We start from the raw sequence: 20,002 nt of genomic DNA on the forward strand, positions 1-20,002 counted from the left end.
TCCCTCGCAAAACCAAGTCTTTTTTGTGATCGATAATTTTGAAGTCTCAACAGTACGTTTAGGGCCATTTCCTGTCACGGGCCCTAGGCCTACCCACACAAGTGAGGTACCATTTTTATCGGGAGACTTGGGTGAATGCTGAGTGGGTAGAAGTTTGTGTCTCCCCGCAGATTCTAGTACTTTCCATCACAAAAATTTGAGGAAAATGTGTTGTGTTTGACAAAGTTTGAGGTTTGCTAGGGATTCTGGGTAACAACATAGTGAAAGCCACACAAGTCACCCCATCCTGGATTCCCTTGGGTGTCTAGTTTTCAAAAATGTACAGGTGTGCTAGGTTTATCTAGGTGCCGGCAGAGCTAGGGTCCAAAATCCACAGCTAGGCACAATGCAAAAGAAGGGTCCGTTTTCACTGGAAAAACGTAATGTGTCCACGTTGTGTTTTGAGACATTTTCTGTCGCTGGCATTACGTCTACCCACACAAGTGAGGTACCAGGAGACTTAGGGGAAAACAGAATAGTAGAACAAGTGTTATTACCAATTGCCTTTCTATGCATTTCTTCCTTCAAAATGTAACATAAGGTGTAAAAAAAGAAGTCATTTTGAAAAATGCCCTCTAATTCACATTCTAGTATGGGTACCCATAAATTCGGAGATGTGCAAATAACCACTGCTTCTAAACTCCATTTTTTGTTTCCATATAGGAAATGCATAGGTTTCCTTGATACCTATTTTTCACTCTTTATAGTTTACCAAATGAATTGCTCTATATCCGGTACACAATGAAAAACCATTGTAACGCGCAGCTCAGTTATTGGCTCTGGGTTCCTCGGGTTCTTGGTGAACCTAAAAGTCCTTTATAGCCCCACAACCAGAATGCTCCAGTGGACGCAACGGTATATTGCTTTAAAAAATCTGCCATACTTAGAAGTTGTTACAGGTGAAAACGTAGGTGCAAATGGCTGTTTTTTCCAACTCAATTTCAATATATTTTTTATTTTAACTGTTTCTATAGGAAAACCTTGAAGGATCTACACAAATGACCCCTTGCTGAATTCAGGATATCGTCTACTTTTCAGAAGTGTATAGCTTTCTGGGGTCCATTATTGGTTTCACACCCATTTCTACCACTAATTGGAAGGAGGTTGAAAATACAAAAAATAGGCTATGTCCCAGTTAAATACCAAAACTGTGTAGTAATTTTTGGTTTTCTGACAAAAGTCTGCATGTCCTGGGAAGATGGTGATTTTAGCACTGCAAACCCTTCATTGATATCATTCATAGGGAATAAAACGGACACTTTCTTCTGCGGCACTTTTTACCCATTTTTCCCCCAGAAACCATAATGTAGCTTTATTTTTGCTAATTTCTCAGTCCCCTCCAGGGGAATCCACAAACCCCAGGTACCTTTAGAATCCTCAGGATGTTGGAAGAAAAGGTCGCAAATTTGTTTTGGAGACCTTGTGCGGATGAAAAGTTACGGGGGCCTAAGCGCAAACTACCCCAAATAGCCCCCAAAAAAGGCTTAGCACGGGAGGGGAGTAGACCTAGCAACAAAGGGATTAACATGTCATGAGTGAAGTAATTCATGAGTTCATTAGCAGTGCATTGCGGAGGCACAGGTTCTAGTTAGATTAGTAAACTGTGACTGGTGAATTTCACTGTTTTTTGAGGGGGGCATTAAATATCAGTTTTCAACATATAACTAGAACATTACTTTAACTGGTTTTTTTCGATGATTTTTCTCAGGTTTTTTTTTTATTGTAAGGGAATATATAATTACCATACCAAACTATAACATCACTTCAATCAGTTTTTCCCCCCAGTGAATTACTGTTTTAAAACTTTTTTTATCCATATTCTGCTAACTCATGCCCCCCCCCCCCCCCCCTGCAGCCAGGCCAGGAACCCTGACACCCTGTTGGTGGCTAACCCCGAGGAAGTTTGCACGGTACAAAAATACCAGGAGAGTGAAGCTCACGGGAGGGCCGTGATGGATTCTGTGGGAGTACTGCAGTACCTGCGGCATGAATGTTTTAAAAAAAAATATATTATTTTTATACTTTTGACCTGGAAGAGAGTTGGTCCCTCTTGGCACGCCACACAAGTGCCAGGGGGTTATGGTGTCCCTACACTGCCTGGTTATACCAATTTTTTTTCTTCTTTTTATTTTCAGCTCACAGGGATGGAATCCTGTAATGACTGCAGCAGTTTTCTGTGGGTTGTGGCCAGCCAATGCAATAGTTCGATACCTTGGCATCTGTACTGGTCCCGCGCTACTGAAAGGCCTGATGGGAGGATAATTGGAGGGGCCTTTTTAAAAAATTTGTGATACTGTGGGACCAACCATTCAGCTATACCTAACTTTTTAGCTGAAATTATAATGCAGAGCACAGCAAGAAAACAGAATGGACAGAATAATAAAGTCCAAAAGTGAATACAAAATTAGATAAATTCTTGATATTGTTGACACGTAGATGCAGACAGCCGACACGTGTTTCGTTGTGTAGACGACTTTCCCAAGGCTCAAACTTTGACTGTAACGTCTGTGATTTTTTTTGAAGATTCAAATAAAATCTGAAGTCTCCATGATGTACTGTGGAAGCAAAAACTTCGAAATTATCCTCGGTGTAGCGAATACTGATCCAACTATAATCGTCGTCTTTCAAGTGTGAGAGTAAGACTTTTTAAAAAACGTGAGATTGTGAAGCTCGTTTTGATAGACAAGACTTCATGGCATGAAGCAGGGAGCACCATTTACGCGGGCTGCCTTGCACCTACTATGGATATCACACTCTTTTATTGAAATTTTAGGATTGTAGCCTCGTCTATCAAAATGTTGGATCAGTATCCGCTACACCGAGGATAATTTCGAAGTTTTTTGCTTCCCTAGTACATCAAGGGGACTTCAGATTGTATTTTAATCTTTAAAAAATCACAGACGTTACAGTCCAAGTTTGAGCCTTGAGGAAGTCGTCTACACGACGAAACACGTGTCGGCTGTCTGCATCTACGCTCCAACTACGTGTCAACAATATCAAGAATGTATCTAATTTTGTATTCACTTTGGACTTTATTATTCTGTCCATTCTGTTTTCTTTGGTGTCTTATTAAATTTAACTGACGAGTCAGTTTGAAACTATTTTGATGCTGTGCTCTGTATTATAATTTTGATTATAGAGTATATGGAAAAGCTTTTCCTATATGGAGTAACAATGTTTAGGTGGCAGTGTTTTCATTGAGCACACTTTCACACTAACCATTGAATATTTGTAAACATAATGGCGGTGCTCACCATTCTTCTATTATCCACTGCCACCTGTTTCTAGTGCCAACTTTTTAACTGTTTCAAGCCCAACCTCGAACACTTCCTTTAACACAAATTTCTCAAACAGCTGAATGGATTTGCACTAAATCACAAAAGTATACCTTTGGGGAGGGAGGCAGGTAGGGAGGGAGGGAGAGAGAGTGTGTAAGTGTAATGTCACATCACATTGCAAAATGGACAACTGGATAAACAATTTCAATGGAACTATGGGTTTGTTTTCCATATTGATATGTAAAAACAGATTTAACCCACCAAAATGTGGTGTGTTAAAAATGCAAAAGAACCATTATTGTAAGATTGAGGAGATCTATACATCTCACACGTCATCTATTTGCTAACATCTTGCTAGAATATTCCTTCAGGAAGGAGCTAATCTGCAGTCACTATAATGCACCTTGTTTTTGACTTGTTTCGATTATTTACAGTTTTAAAATCGTTCTAAATTTTTTAATACTTTGAGGCTGTTGAAATTCTTATCATACACAACAAGCTGTGCTTAATGATGCTTATAATGTCTCACTATACAGATTGGAGCCTCTTCAGTATAGTTTCTTCCATCTACTAACAGCCAAGACCTCACTAACTCAAGGTAAAAATAACCACTGTTAAACCCTACAAAGAATCCATGTTACAAGAAATAAATGCAAGCGTGTATGAGGAAAGATGTGCGAGTGGCATACCAAGTCCTATTTCTGAGCAGGTATAACAAGCCTTTTTGTATGTATTAAATACAAATCCTTCTTCTAATTACTCGTAATGCACAGCCAGTGTTCCTTTTATCAGTATTTTGCATTCAGTTTTTGGGCACAGTTTGAATTTTAGTTATGGATTTATAAATTTTCATGTTTGTACAAGTGCTTTTATTTCTACCTCCTCCCACCTCAGGGGGTGCTCCTTTTTTATTGTTTTAGCCAGATGCCTGGTATAACCCATTCCTTGGTCACTGAGGAGTCTATTGACGCCTGAAATAAAATATACCAAGGAAACACACCAACACTGACTAAAGTGCTAGATGATTTCTGCCTGCTGTTTGTCTTCCATACAAACAAATGTTTGGTTGAAGTTACTTGTAAGCCTAGGCGAAGGCCTCACCGATACAACGTCAATGTTATGTCATGCATCTGATTCTACTGAGGATTCTAGTTCTGTAGAAGTTATGCTGCACATAACTTTTTCACTTGTGCCAGATATGCAACATATCTCTACTTAAACACCACACCATAATACCTTGATGCCAGTCTAAAGTTGGCTATGGTGTACAAAATGTAATATTTAATATACCACTGATTTGAACATTTTAGTACACCTGATGTCAAAGCAACACTTCAGACTGGGCTATACTTTCAGCTGACACATGCATTTTGTTATGTTTGCTCATGACTACCTAATGGACCAACAGAGGAGTTAAAGGGATTCAACTCTTCAATAAGCCCTACGAACAGTTCTTTGGGTTACCAGTCATACACTGACACTGGGCAGATTTATTTTCAGCTTCCTCTTCTACTTGAAATGCATTGACTTAGAGGTAGTTTATAAGGGCACACAATAAACAGTTTTATTTATAAGTTTAATAGTAGAGATGGCACTACCCCTCCCCCCCCCTTTTCTGTAACGCAGTTCTTGATTTATTCTCTTCTCAGACAGTGGGCCAAACTAATGCCACATACTTCACATCCATTTTACCATATATTAAAGAAAATCCTCTACAGAAGAGGTCATGTGAGGGAAAGATAGATACAGGTTCAGTATTGGTAGGTAGCGGAAATTGAGTAGCTGGAATATCAAATGGGGGTGAGTACACCCTGTTGTAAGAAACTATTGGAAGACTAAAGTGTTGGGAACTAAGGGAGAATTTCCAGTACAAGATAATGAGCAGAGAACTTGTATCAAAGGGACCAGAATGGGTTGGGTGACACCTAAGAGTCTCATTGGTGGTATGATGTAGTTTTGATGTCTTGAGCAGTGCATCATGGAGAGTTAAAGTTTATAAATAACCTTAACTCTCAATTTATTTTATGTTTGAGGTTGTAATGTTGCCATCTCTTCAACTGAGATTCAATCAGGGCATTTTAAAAAAAAAACTTTTTATTAACTTGAGGCAGTGAATAAAATAACGTCACACCACTATCTTGCACATTATAGCAATAAGTCATTACAGCACAGTACAGTACTTAGACCTATTCGACTTCAATAAAAGATAATCCCATTTTTTCCCCTATGGGGCCCCGTCTTTTCTTCCTCCTCATAGACCAGGGATTGCAACTTTCTAGCAGTGCATGCTCTCCCCCTGTATACATTGCATTTGTTCCACATCCTTTCCCACTTCCGGGGGCATCCTCATCTCACATAGGCTATTTTCTCTGCTACCATACACCAATCCATGTCCCTCTTCCAGTCCAGTAGGGTTGGTGTAGCTTCCGCCACCCCCCCACCCCCCTTTGGGGAGCTATGTTACGCTTTTCAGTCATCATGCCTAAGGTTACCCAGGTCTGATCAGCTCGTCCCAAGTCCGTACCTCCCCAAACGTTCAGTAGACACCATTTGACCGAAAGTCATAGGTTCTCCCCACAGTCCCCCGTCAAACAGCATACTGCCGAGTCCCAATAGGATTGAATTTTTGGGCAGGTCCAACGAATGTGGCAAAATGTCCCCTCCTTCCCACAATGCCTGTGGCAAAGTGGATTTATCCTGTTGCCCATTTTTACCATCGTGTTGCAGGAGATGTAGGCCCTATGTAGTATTTTGAGCGGAATCAGTCGGAAACTTGACCTGATGTCCACCTCCTTGGGAGATGTTGGGGCTTCTGGACAGTCATCTTCGTGTAAGTCTGTTATGTCTCTTTCCCAGCATTCCTGTAGACATGAAAGAGTATCAGGGGAATTGTTAATAAGTTTTTGATATGCAAGTGAAATCGCCCAGCAGGTTATTTGTTCTTCTAGGAGTCTACATTCTAGTGGTGATGCCTTTGGTTGGACCTCCCCCCGGGGCAGTCGCCTGTAGGGCATAACGAGCCTGCAAGTAACGTAAGGTCTCAGTGGGCGATAGGTCGTAGGCTGTTTGTAACTATGCAAAGTGTACCCCTTCTGTCCCGGAATATAGATCACCCACCTGTGAGAGTCCAATCAGGTCCCATTTGTCAAAACTCTTTCTCATGCCCATTGCACCCAGAAGGTCGGAGTCCCACAAGGGCGTCGCCGGAGTAATTTTATTTCTCCACCCCAGCTTGGTGAGTGCCATCAATCCCTCCAGAGTGACGGCGCAGATTGACGTAGAGTGCTCGGAGATACCCCCCTTGGTTGGAGAACCAGCCAGTCCATTTGGTAAGCAGGTACTGTTAGCGGTTGATGAACCCACTGGTTAATAGTTGTCAACTGCGCCGCTCTATAATATGTTTTGATATCGGGCAAGGCAATCCCTCCCTCATACCAACTGTGTGTCAATTTACTAAAAGCAGGTTGTGGGGAGGCTCCATCCCATATGAGAGTCCTGATCTCACCCTCTATAGTTTTGAAGTATGTATCGGGTACGGGAAATTGTGTGTTCTGTAATATATAGAGAAGCCTCGGTAGTTCCATCATTTTAAATATTGCTGCTCTTCCCAGAATGACAGCCAGTGTCAAACATCGCTCTTAAGTCGGGTCAGGGGGCACTCTAGATTATGAACATGGGCTGGTGGTAACAAAGATTCAGAGACAACGGAACCCATCCACCACTATATACGTGCCCCACAATTTCCCGGTAGTTGTGGCGCCGGTCCATTAAGGACTAGAACCATTGATTTGCACCAATTAATTGTATATCCAGAGTATCTTCCAAAGTTAGTAAAGATGCTCAGTATTCTGGAAATAGAGGACTGAGGAGCCACCACATAGAGAAGAACATCATTGGGGTACAGCGATATTCTGTCTTCCTAGTCCTCCATCCAGCAGAGGCCTCAAATCAGCGGATCTCCTCTGATCCGGGATTCCAATGGCTTGAGTATTAAAGCGAATATGATAGGTGATAGGGGTCAGCCCTGTCTGGTCTCTCATTTTAGGGGGAAGACTCAGGACATCCTACCATTAACCACTGCCTGCTGTAGAGGGTCAGTGTATAAGAGTTGTAGCCAGGACAAAACTTGTGGCCCAAAGCCAATATGTTTAAGCACAGGAAAGAGATGCGGCCACTCGATCGTGTCAAAGGCCATGCACACTTCGAGGGACTACACCACTGCATCCTCCTGGATTCTACGTGTGCGTCCTAAAACTCTGTGAAGATGTAGCAAATTAAGAGCGGTGCTGCGACCTGGCATAAATCCTGACTGGTCCGGGTGAACCAATCTGGAGATCAGCGGGATGAGCTGAAGGGCTAAAGTTTAGCGAGGATCTTCGCTTCCGCATTTAGCAGGCCGGTAAGAGGCACACTGCTCCACCGCTCTTTACTTCGTTGTGGATAACTATGGAGGCGAGTCTTATCTCTGGGAAGCTTATCCTGCTCTTTTTGAACATCTTCAACTGATGTGGCGCCATGAGGCCGCATATCTACCCAGTTTGTCTAACCATATCCTGTCGCCAGTGAGGGGGGAACTGTTTCTTGAAGAGTATCCCCGTGCCCCTGGAATCCGATGTGTAACCTGCATGCACTTCCATTTTGTATCCCCAACTATCTAGGGCTTTACAAGTAGTACCCATAAGGTGGGTCTCCTGCAATATGATAATGTCAGGGGACTAAATTGGAGTACTATTCTGCGTTTAGTCTTTTCCCAAGGCCGTTTTCATTCCATGTCATTAATCGAATATTCAGGAATGAAATCCGGGCATTTCTAATGTATTTTGTTAACATCGGTTGGTTCTTCTTTTAATAAGGGCCAACTTAACAATCTTGCCTTCAGTTTGTGTGTTTCATCGATTTTTAAAATGCTGTATCATGAGACATAGCTAAAGATCTCAGTGAAACACAGATTCCTGTCTTAGGCTCAGGTCCATATAGGTTGTATGAGCATAGTAAACCCCACTATATCAAATGCATCACATCGTGGAGCACACCTTCTCCACTACTACATTACAGGGCATTATATTATTTAAGTTAAGTATTTTAATTGAATTTCGACTGAGTTTATTAAAAATATAATTAAATTGAATAAGCTATGGGCAATGTTAAAAATTAAACTGTAGACTGAATGGGTTTAGGGATGTAGGCCTTTTAAACATATATTGAGTTAATAAAAAAAAATTAAATGGTTAACTTATTCAATCTAAATGGAAATTATAAAGAGATACTGTATCCTACACCTCAATTAAAAATATTACAATTTACGGACAATATTTTTAATATTTACAGAAAAAACAATATATTTATTTTATTTATTCTGTGTTTTATGTAGCGCGGACATGACCTAAAAGGTTATCAGAGCGCTTCACATTTACAAAGCCTTAAACTTAGGACAGCATGTTTACACGAACATAAGTAAAAATAATAAGCGTACAACAATTTGTGAGAGACCATTGTGCTACAAGATCAAATGTGTATATATACATCGATTTGAGAGAGAGAAACGTGTGCTTTCATACTCGTATATACAATTCCAAACGATTACTAGGGGTCAATTTGTATTAACAGGGTGTGTGACAAGAAAGTAACCTAACAGTGTCTAGTCTACTGTATTATGGGAGGAATTTGCTCATAAAAAAGGACTTGGCTTCTTTTTTGAAGGCAGAAATGGATGAAATTCTTCTAATATTCGGGGGAGAGCATTCTAAATTCTTGGTGCTGCACCAGATAAAGCTTGGTCATAAGTTCGTTTCTTTGGGAAAAGGGTAGGTTTCAGTAATCGATCTCCATGGCTCCGAGAAACTCTGCAGCCTTCCGATAAAGTGATTTTCTGGGCTAGGTACATTGGTGTTTTGTTTATTGCTTTGTGTGTGATACATGCCATATTAAGTTGGATTCCTGCTTCGTAAGGTAAACAGTTGAGCGCTTTCAGATGATGGGTTATGTGTTGGAATTTTTTGAAGCCTGTTATAAGTCTCGTGGCCGAATTTAGACAAGCTTTTAGTTGGGCTGTTGAAATGCAGGTTAAGCTTGAGATGATTACTAGTTAGCCAATGAACAGTCCTATTTAGTGCCTGGTTAATGAGACCGATCTCTTCCATCGATGTAATCTTGATATAAAGCTGTGTGTCATCTGCATACATGTGGAAGGAGATGTTTGCCTGCTGTAAAATTTCTGTTAGTGGTTCTATGTAAAGATTGAATAGATCAGGGGATAGTGTTGAACCCTGTGGTACTCCAATAAGATTTGGGGATGATACAGAAAGTGTTTGGTTCGCTATGAATCTTTCAGATCTGTTCTCTAAGAAGGATATAAACCACTCCAGGACTGTACCCTCCAAACCCATCCGTTCTTTCAGGAGTTCTAGTATTTTGGCATGGTTTACAGTGTTGAATGCCGACAGAAGGTCGACCAGAATTAGGAAACCGTTTTTGTTTCAGTCTAGGGCAACTAGCGCGTCGTCCACCCTGTGAAGGTTTGCTGTTTCAGTACTGTGATTTGGTCTGAACCCTGATTGGTAGTCATTCAGCAGTTTGAATTCATAAATGTGTTTGCTCAGTTGTTTTTAAACACATTTTTCCATAACTTTGGATAGCATGGGAATGTTTGTTACTGGTCTAAAGTTGTTACGGTCTGAGGGGTTCTCTGAAGGTTTTTTTAAGCTTGGAATGACATGCCCTGTTTTTAGGTAGTCTGGCAATGAGTCTTGTGATAGGCAAGTATTAATAATCTTTGTCCAAGAGGGAATAAGCAAATGGTTTATTATAGACCAGCATTATTGTTTGGTTTTATGGTCGAAATAATTTTGGCAATATCTTTGGCGTCATATGACTGGAATTCTGTCCATGAAGCCTTATTTGTAGGCATTTCCAGAGCTGGTTAAGACTGAAGCTTAGCTGGTGTGCTCTTTTGGATCAAAGGGATCTCTGTAGCCTTTTTGAGCTCCACCTCCATAGATTTGAAATTGTGTCTACCATAAGTTTATGCTCAGTTTTTTGCCACTCGATTTACTAAAATATTTTGTTTTCGCAGTATCCAACTTGAAATTTGAATCTGAGATAGCAGAAAAAATATTAACATATTTCTACATGGTTTTTAAAAACAGTTTTTGCTTTGTAAAATAATGTCTGAACAGACTCACACCAGAGCTCTTACGCTTCAGTCCTAGCAAGAGGTACAAACATGACTGTGGCTGTGGGATATACTGATTGCTTAGTAAGATTAATGCAGCAGCCATCTTGATAAATTCTTCAAACTCAGCACGTCTAGCCTGTCATCCTTTCATCTAACAGATCCTAAATATCTTTCTGACCGTTTCATATTTCACAGTACTTTTTAAGATCAACCGATACGAATTTCCTCCAAATCCCCAATTTTAGGATGAAGACCAGAGGAGGAAGATCCTTTCCATGCCAGGAGCTAAAGCCTACAATCAGTTCCCTCTCTTTGAGATTAGCTGAAAACGAGGCAGTCTTCAAAAAACACTAAAACCTGGCTTTTGTCTAGCCATGTTATCATCCTTTGTGACATAAGTATCAAGGTTGATGATACCTCAAATACCTTTGCCCAAACCCTAAGAGGTCAAGGACTCCCCTAGTTGTGTAGATCAGGGAACCAACACTTCTTGTTCTCCACTATTTCCGAAATCGGTCTACGGCCTGAACATTTATCATGGTCAGATCATCCCATCATGCCAGTGACCTTCTGCAAGCCGAACCATAACACCAGTGTGGCATCCTCATGGTGTAGTCATAGTTACAAACAGCCAGAAATCTTCACTCAGACACTCAGTGAAATCCCAGACCCTCTGCTGTATCATTCAGATGACATTCTAAAAACTAACCTCTAAGGTTACTCTTCTCCTATCGTTTCACACAATCTCCAATTTACGGAGATTGCCTCTCTTCCCCGTTACTCGCTCTTCCTTTACGTTTTGCCTCAATGCTAAACTCTGGGTGAGAGCCCTGCCTCCGATCGGCAGCTCTCCCCCATCCCCCCCTCACCCCCCTGCCCCTTCACTCACCCGTGCCCTCACCTGTACCGGATTTTGCGTCTGGTATATTCATGATGCGCTATTCTTTTCCGTTTCCTCCCTGATTTACGCGGCCTTCACAATGCCTCCGTCTTTTTGGAAAGCGCCGCTTTAGAGGGGCGCACCTTAGCAACGCGGTCGTAGCGTCCCCGCGTTGCCAAGGTGCTTTCCTCTCCTCTCCGAAGGCGAGATCTGGCTGTATCGGGCGCTCGAGCACTCTGACAGTTGCTCGACCACCGATCAGATGATTTCGCATGTTCTTTGTCGCATTTTAAAGCACTTCCGTTTCCCTTTATAATATTTTAAAAACAGTAGGTTGTACCCCATAACAATTTTTACTGACTGTGGCTATATAAATACGGGAAGCTTTTATGTACATTGACTGTATTTTACAGATATTGGTTTTCAGAAATTCTATGAGATGACATATGCTCAAATTTTAACATGATTTCAAATGCATTTTATGCTATAATCAAAGTGATCATGACAAATAGAGCAGTATGTTTTCCATGTCTATTATGTTGCACTTTAAAAGGAGGCACTGCCGCCCTAGTGCTGTCATGTGATCAAGGCCGTTTGTTTCTGGCTGAAACGCGTCATGGCAACAAGGTGATAGCACAATAATAAAAACTCACTGAAAGGAATTGGGTCTGCACTTGCCTTCTTCAAGCGAAAAGGGGATTGACAGGCAAGCGTGTGATTGTTTCCGAATTGACCTCCTCCGGCATAGCAGACGCCCTCCCCACGAGACGGCTCCGAGGTTGGTGGTCTTTGCCTTCCAGGCACCCCTGGCAACTGATGACGACCGCTTCGGCGGACGGCATTCAGCGGCGGCGGGAGTATCGGAAGGCTACTCTTTCATTTCCGGGTAAGGAACCCGCGAAGCCCCCTGTGTTTGCGAAACAGAAATCAAGGATTTGACCTGTTAAAGGTGCCTGCGAGTAGAGGGTGACTCACGGAAAACGCCGGTACCGGCTCGGCTGAGTCGTTCAGGAGAAGCATTAGAAGCTGCCCTCTGTAAACTCAGACGCCATAAAACAAGGTCATTTCCTTTCAAAATAAGCGCAAAAACATAACACAGGCGGAGAGGTTTCAGCTGCAACTCTGGTCCCAGGGACATAGCAATTGGGACTGTGATTATTCAGCAACTCTTAAAGTGTATATTCTTTTGCTATCACCATGTCTGCCGCAGCGCTAAGAAATCGGGAGAGTGCGGCGGAGGAAATGTTTACCGATTTAATCCTCCACAACAACAGCTAAGCATTGATCAAGGTGCCGTGATACCATCAATGGCGGTGAAGGGACTAAAAGATAATTTCCGTACACTGGAGAAGCTCATGAGACAAACTGTGAAGTGGTGGGAAGCCAAATCCCTCCAAAAATATTTAGATGCAGGCAGAATTCCAAGGGGGCTCAGAATCATGCTAGCCCCCAGTTATGACACTCCTAACCCACGTATGATGGCTGAGTGGGCAGAGTGCAACCTGGACTCCTATCGCAAATTGGTGGAAATATTAGTGAAATACGCAGAGGTGGACAGGTTGGAGCTACAACAAAAAATAGAAGACCTCAGTAGGGAAATAGAACAGCACGGAGATATACAGTTAAAGAAAAACTATCATGAAGAAATGACTGTACGATTGAATAAAGAAGAAGAAAAGATCAAACAGAGAAAAATATACAAGTTTCAAAGAGACTATGCCAATGGGCAGATATTTACTTTTGCTCGTAAATATGATATATATAAAAATAAAACCATGAGAGGCAATAAAACACAGCAGGAGCGAAATTATGAGCAGGGAGGCGCATTATCAACCTCGCCGTCTGATTTAAGCTCCGCTGTTGAAAGTGAAACTGAGATGGATAGCACTAAAAGCAGACCATTATTGGGAGCAACAAAACCCTCTCTAGGGGAAGAACTGGACTGCCTCAGCATGAGTCTTAGGGATACTCTCAGGCCCAGAACCACTAGAACGACTAAAAACGAAGCGCAGAGAACAGGAGGCAACATAGGAGGGCAGCAAGAGAAAGAAGGCAAGAATGGAAATTCAAAAGCAGGGAGAGGTCGGGCTCAATGGAGGAAAAGATAATATCCCAAGAGAATAAAGAAAGTGAAAGTGTAGGGGCTGAAATGATGATGGATCAAAACAACGACATTATCAATTTGACAAATATGGAATTAAGCCCTTCAGAACAACAAATCCTTTCACTCGGCCTATCGTATTGTCCCTCTACTAATTTCGACTATACAAATACCCATGCCGACCTGTATATGTTCGCCAGAAAATTAAAATTACAGAAATTTCATTAAACAAAGGTGAGCACTGCAATATTGCCATCTATGCCAGTACCAAACAGCAATCCACCAAATGCTGTAATGGGCGGTCTTAAAGTGGATGATCTGAGATCCACCAAAAATGTATATAATCTGGGGCAGGAATGTGCAACTGCTAATGAGTGTGGATTAGGTACAGACACTGGGGAATATCTGGAATTGGCAACGCAAGATTTACTTTCACCTGGGTTTGAAACATGTGCCAAGCCAGAAACTACCTTTAGAGGAAAATCTAAATTCACACCCATCATGCCTCGAGATGCTATAGATCTGTTTAACGAGCAAGTAGTGGCGGAGGTCAAACTACTCTATATGGACACCAGTAAAAACATGACACCTAGCAACAATGAAGAACGTAAATACCACCAATTAATGAAAAAAATAAATGACAACAAAAATGTGGTAGTCGGACATGCAGATAAAGGGGGGAACGTGGTTTTATGGTCTCTTGAAGATTATTCTGAAGAGGCAGCTAAGCAGTTAAATGATGTGAACTGTTATCGGAAGAGTTCCATGCAAAAGTTTAAACAAGTGCAAAACAATTTTTTCAGCAAGTTGTTGGCATGGAAAAGCACAGGCCTCTTAAACTCACAAGAATTTAAGTTTTTAAAGAAAGAAAACCCCACCATCCCCCTACTATATTTTGTCCCTAAGGTACATAAATCCTTAGTAAAACCACCGGGCAGACCTATAATCTCAGCCTGTGATGGCCCATTGGCAAATATGTCTGTATATATTGACTCGTTTTTACAATATCACATGAAAACTTTGAAATCATATGTGCAAGATACAAGTGACTTCATCCGTAAAATTGAAGAAATCAAATGGCAGGAGGATTATTGCCTCATAGCTCTTGATGTTACGGCACTTTATACCTGCAAACGTAACCAGGATGGAGTCATGGCTGTGGAATACTTTTTAGCCAATCGACCCATAAAATTTGCCAAACACAATCAAATGATTTTAGACTTATTGACATTTTGTTTGGAAAACAATATCTTCCTATACAAAAACCAAGTCTATCAGCAGATACAAGGTGTGGCAATGGGGCCCAGCTTCTCCCCTAGTTATGCCTGTGTCTCTATGGGATGGTGGGAGGAGCTGGTCCTCATGAAAAAACATGTCGGCACTTTTTCAAATAATATAGTATCTTGGTTACTTTTTATTGATGACCTCTTTGTAGTTTGGAATGGGTCAATCCAGAGTGCACACAAATTTGTTTCTGAGATTAATGAGAACAATCTGAATTTAAAGTTTACATGTGACATTAGTCGTGATACCATTAAATTTTTAGATACAAAGGTTTTTATATCTCACAATGGCCTGGCAACAACTTTGTTCAGAAAGCCCACAGCGGGCAATACGATATTGCATGCCAATAGTGCCCACCCTCAACACTTAATCAATAGCATCCCCTATGGGGAGATGCTAAGAATTAAGAGAATTTGCAGTGAAGAAAAAGATTGGAGGGAAAATCAAGAAAAATGTAAAAACAGATTTCTACAACGAGGGTACAAAAATCGGACTATAGAAGCAGCAATATCCAAAACTAGATCTCAGGCAAGGCAAGATAAGTCTAACACTATTACAGATGCCACAGCGAAAGAACCCACAAGATTAATACTGGGATACAGCAGACAGGAGGGACAAATTACAGCCATAATAAGACGCAATTGGCCCATACTTGGGGGAGACCCTGTGTTAGAAAAACACTCCCACACTGGAAGGGTGGTGGTGTTCTCCCAGACATACACTGTGGTAGCTTGGCTCGAGTGGTCAGGAATCAGGCTCCGTGCTAAGCATACGACATACCCAAACAATAACCATGCGTGCATCCGTTCCAAAAACGACTCTACACCGTAAAAATTATGAAAATATCTTTCTTTATCTTCTTTTTCTCTTAGTTGCTGATTAGATAAATAAATAACAATCACAATATACAAACTTTTTAAATAGTGCAGGTCAAATAAATACTGGCTTAATGATTCAATAAATAGGGGTGATCATAAATAATGAAGGCATAAATATAAGTGCAATACATACAGGCAATTAAATATTCTGAGGCAATAAATACTGTAAACCAATAGATATTGTGCATCAATAAATACTGTGGACCAATAAATACAGTGAAGCAATAAATAGGTTAAATACAATAAATACAGTGCCCCTAATAAATAATTAAAAGCTGGCAGTGACACTCATAGAATCAGATCACATTTGAATTCCTAAGGGCTGATTTGGCCCAGGCACAGCTTGTGGGGATGTGGAAGGCTTGAGGGTGTCTACTCCCTGGCTTGGACAAGGCTGAGGCCTAAACTGAGGTAGAACAAGGGGGGAATACCAGAGACCTGGCTCTCTCACTCCACACAACCCCTCTAAATTAGTCTCAGCTCACCCCTGGCACAGTCAGGCTGGTTCCAGCACCTCCCTAGCCCCTTAGAGTAGTCTCTCAGGTCTCCACAGGGCCTTAGGCGCCCTCTACTCCACTTACTGCCCTTTTTCTGATGCTCCGACGCCGCTGGAGTCGTGTCGACGCCGTGAGGCGGTTCCGATTCGATGTCGGCGGCCTCGGCGCAATGTCAGTTCTTGACGACGCCGGTAGGCGGTTCCGGTTTCGATGTCGGCGGCCTCGGTTCGACCTCCGATTCGATGACGTCGGGCAGTCTTGGCTCAGTGTCGACGTCGGGCGGCTCCGGTCCGATGGCGACCTCTGATTCGATGACGTTGGCCGGCCTTGGCTCGATGTCGACTTCCGGCGGCTCCGGAGTGCGATCTCCACTCCCGACCTCCGGTGCTCCTCTCCTCAGGTTCCGGCGACTCCGGAGTGCGATCTCCACTCCCGACCTCCGGCACGCTTCACCTCGGTCTCCGACGACTCCGGAGGGCGGACTTCACTCCCCCGTCGACGCCGCTCACTCGACCTCGGGCGACTTCCTCCTCGACCTCTGGTACTCCTCACGACCTCCGTCGGCGCCCTCTCTCGACCTCTGGCGGCTCCGGGTACGACGTCTGCTTTTCCAGTCAGCGCCGCTTCTCCACCTCGGGCTCCAGGTCTCCAGGCTACTCGACGTCGGACTCCAGGGAAACCAGTTTCCAGGTCAGGATCTTGCTGTTCTCTGTTTCTAAGGCCTGTTCCTGCTGTCCAGGTCCTTAGGATGGTTTTTCTTGCTTCTTCCCACACAGGGCTCCAGGCTGGGCTCAGTCAGTAGGGACTAGTATCAAGGGTGGGTTTATGGACCCCACTCCAGGCACAAGTTTCCACCCCTGCTGCTTCACTCCTTCCTCCTTCAAGTTTCTGCTGCTCACTCTTCACCAGTCAGGTGCCAACTGCCAGCTCCAACTGCCAACTCTCTGTCTTAGCTTCCCAACATTCTAAACCGCCTCCAACTGTCACAGGGTTCTGGAATGTTCTGGAAGGTGCTGGTAGGTTCCAGTGGATGCTGGTGATGTCACAGGTGGCCACCATTTTGTGCTCCAGGCCCTCAGACAGAAGTTTCAGGGGTAGCTAAAATGGCTCCCTGAATCTGCAGCAACACTAAAGTCTGGGGGTTCCCAAAAAGGAAAAATTCAAACAGGGTTTGAGGCAAAAGTGGGACAAAATAAATAATGATGAGGAGGGACCACCCAAAGGGCTGACAGGTCTAACACCCTGTTATTGGGGAGTATTATCGAGAAAACCATCTATAACATTCAGAAAAACCACTTTGATGGGTAATGCACTTATCAGAAATAACCCAGAAGATGTGGAATCTAATACATGGTTGATCCCCAGAACAGGTTTCTATAAATGTCCAAACTGCAAGGCATGCCAATATGGTGTGAATACTAAAACTTATCAAACAGCTTTTAGTACAAAGCAACACACCATTTCTAAATATTTGTCATGCAAAACAGAATATGCAATTTATGCATTGGTATGTAGTTGTAACGTTACATACATAGGCAGCACTAAACTGCCAGTGCATAAGAGAATCTTGCAGCATATTAGGGCCATTGTGAATAAAGACCCTAGTTATCCTGTGGTGAGGCATTTTAGTGAGCAACATCTAAGTAGCCTCAAATATCTCAAATATTATGTGTTGGACACAGTACCTTTTAATAAAAGGGGTGGCAACAGAGAGGCCAAATTGCGGCGGTTAGAGACCAAGTACATATTAGAACTGGATACCAAACAACCTAAGGGTCTCAACACCAGTGAAGTTTTACACACATCTATAAATGACCAGGTCACGATTTGTCTATAATTGAAATTACATCGTCTATAAAAAAAAATCATGTATTTAGCACTTTTTATCCAGTATTTATTTATCTATATATGTACCTATTGGGTATTTTGTTAATTAGGTGTCTACACCTCATATGGATTGTTGATCTATTGGTCTGTGAATTATCAACTTCTCTAACTTATACCGGGGGACTACTGAAACAAGAACTGAGCCCCGTTATTTTGAATGCCAATAATAAGAGACATTTACCAACTTGTATATATTCCACTTTTAAAAACATATACATTTTCTTATATTTTTCTACATTTATATTTTACCAATTATGGTATATCTTAGAAAAGAAGGATTTTAGGTAACTTATTGGGATTTTTTAGGTCGGGATGATTTTATATCTATTTTTATATTGTATATATCATTTTGTGGGAACAAACCTATAGATCTTCTCTCTAATCAATTACCAAGTTGTTTTTCTCTTTCTTTTTCTTCTTTCTTTCTTCTTCTCTTTTTCTCGTATTTCCGTCTTTAAGTTGCATTAAGCAAACAGGCACCTTAAGGTATTTAGTATTGTCTATAACTAGTAATTAGATTATATGCTAATTAGAGCTAAATGCACTATCTTTATATATAAGATTTATCTTTGCACTTTTTTGCACATTTGCACATAATATTTACACATAGGGGTCTCGTTTATTTTAGATATTGGGGGTAACTTTTTAAAGTATAGTAGTCACTTTATTTTTGCAACAGTAGGTAATTCCAGATTGAGCTGGAACAATGGAATAATATACATAATATGCAGGATTTTAAGGAAAAGCTTTTATGTACATTGACTGTATTTTACAGATATTGGTTTTCAGAAATTCTATAAGATGACATGCTCAAATTTTAACATGATTTCAAATGCATTTCATGCTATAATCAAAGTGATCATGACAAATAGAGCAGTATGTTTTCCATGTCTATTATGTTGCACTTTAAAAGGAGGCACTGCCGCCCTAGCGCTGTCATGTGATCAAGGCCGTTTGTTTCCGGCCGAAACGCGTCATAGCGACAAGGTGATAGCACAATAATAAAAAATCACTGAAAGGAATTGAGTCTGCACTTGCCTTCTTCAAGCGGAAAGGGGATTGACAGGCAAGCGTGTGAAAATATATATATATATATATATATATATGTATTCACTGAAAAAACCATAGGTTTCACACATGTTATAGTTAGCTGGACATTTTACTCATAAAAAACCAATGAAATTCCCCCGTTATAGTTAGTGCAGGCAACTATAACTCACGCAACCGCAATCCTCTGCTGATGCTAATACTGTATTTAGACACTTATTTGCCCATGTCTTCTTCCATTAAATTTTAGCTATACATATATTACAAATATTTTTTTTTCATAAAGACACATATGTCTTCAGCAGAGGATTGCAGTCGCGTGAGTTATAGTTGCCTGCACTAACTATAACGGGGGAATTTCATTGGTTTTTTATGAGTAAAATGTACAGCTAACTATAACATGTGTGAAACCTATGGTTTTTTCAGTGAATTTGCAAGGTTTTTTAAATGCTAATTTCTAACTATAACGTGTGTGAAACCTATGGTTTTTTTTCAGTGAATTTGTACGTTTTTTTTAAATGCTAAGTTACTTTACGCCGTTCGTGGCGTGCGCACCCACTTAACGCAGTTCGTTCCGTGTGCGCACGGTGCGCTTCGCGCACCGCGCACCCACTTTACGCAGTTAGTGCCGTGCACGCACGGTGGGCACGCGGTGGACATATTATGCGCTTCGTTGTGAAAGGTAAACTATTAAATGTTCCATTATCTTATATGCCATGCACACGGGGGGGGGGGAAATGTGGATAATTTTTTTTTTATAATTCATTTTTACCGTTTTTTCGTAAAAATATAAAATTGAATTTTTTGCCTTGGGGGTTCTTTTGGGACACCTTAATCAAGGCTAGGTGGTTAGGAGCTGTCTAACCTGCCCCTTTACATGTTTTCAACCTTTGTTTTTCCTCCCCCCCCCCTCAGAGTGCGAGAGAGAAAATGGCGG

General features: G+C 41.6%; 1 protein-coding gene across 8 annotated transcripts in view; it reads left to right on the forward strand.

Annotated features, from left to right (window-relative positions):
• Positions 1–20,002, forward strand: part of IQANK1 (IQ motif and ankyrin repeat containing 1) — a 441,637-nt gene that overhangs the window by 33,679 nt on the left and 387,956 nt on the right. For 5 of the 8 annotated variants that reach the window (XM_085604654.1, XM_085604655.1, XM_085604656.1 and 2 more), the window contains exon 2: positions 3,854–3,915. The exons of 2 other annotated variants lie outside the window; for them this stretch is intronic. The gene's annotated coding sequence lies outside the window, so the exon portion shown is untranslated. Of the gene's footprint in view, positions 1–3,853; positions 3,916–12,191; positions 12,258–20,002 lie in introns of those variants that run through there. One more of the 8 variants, XM_085604650.1, reaches the window with a different exon arrangement.

This window comes from Triturus cristatus, chromosome 5_1 (assembly GCF_964204655.1).
Source record: "Triturus cristatus chromosome 5_1, aTriCri1.1, whole genome shotgun sequence".
Lineage (NCBI taxonomy): Eukaryota > Metazoa > Chordata > Amphibia > Caudata > Salamandridae > Triturus > Triturus cristatus.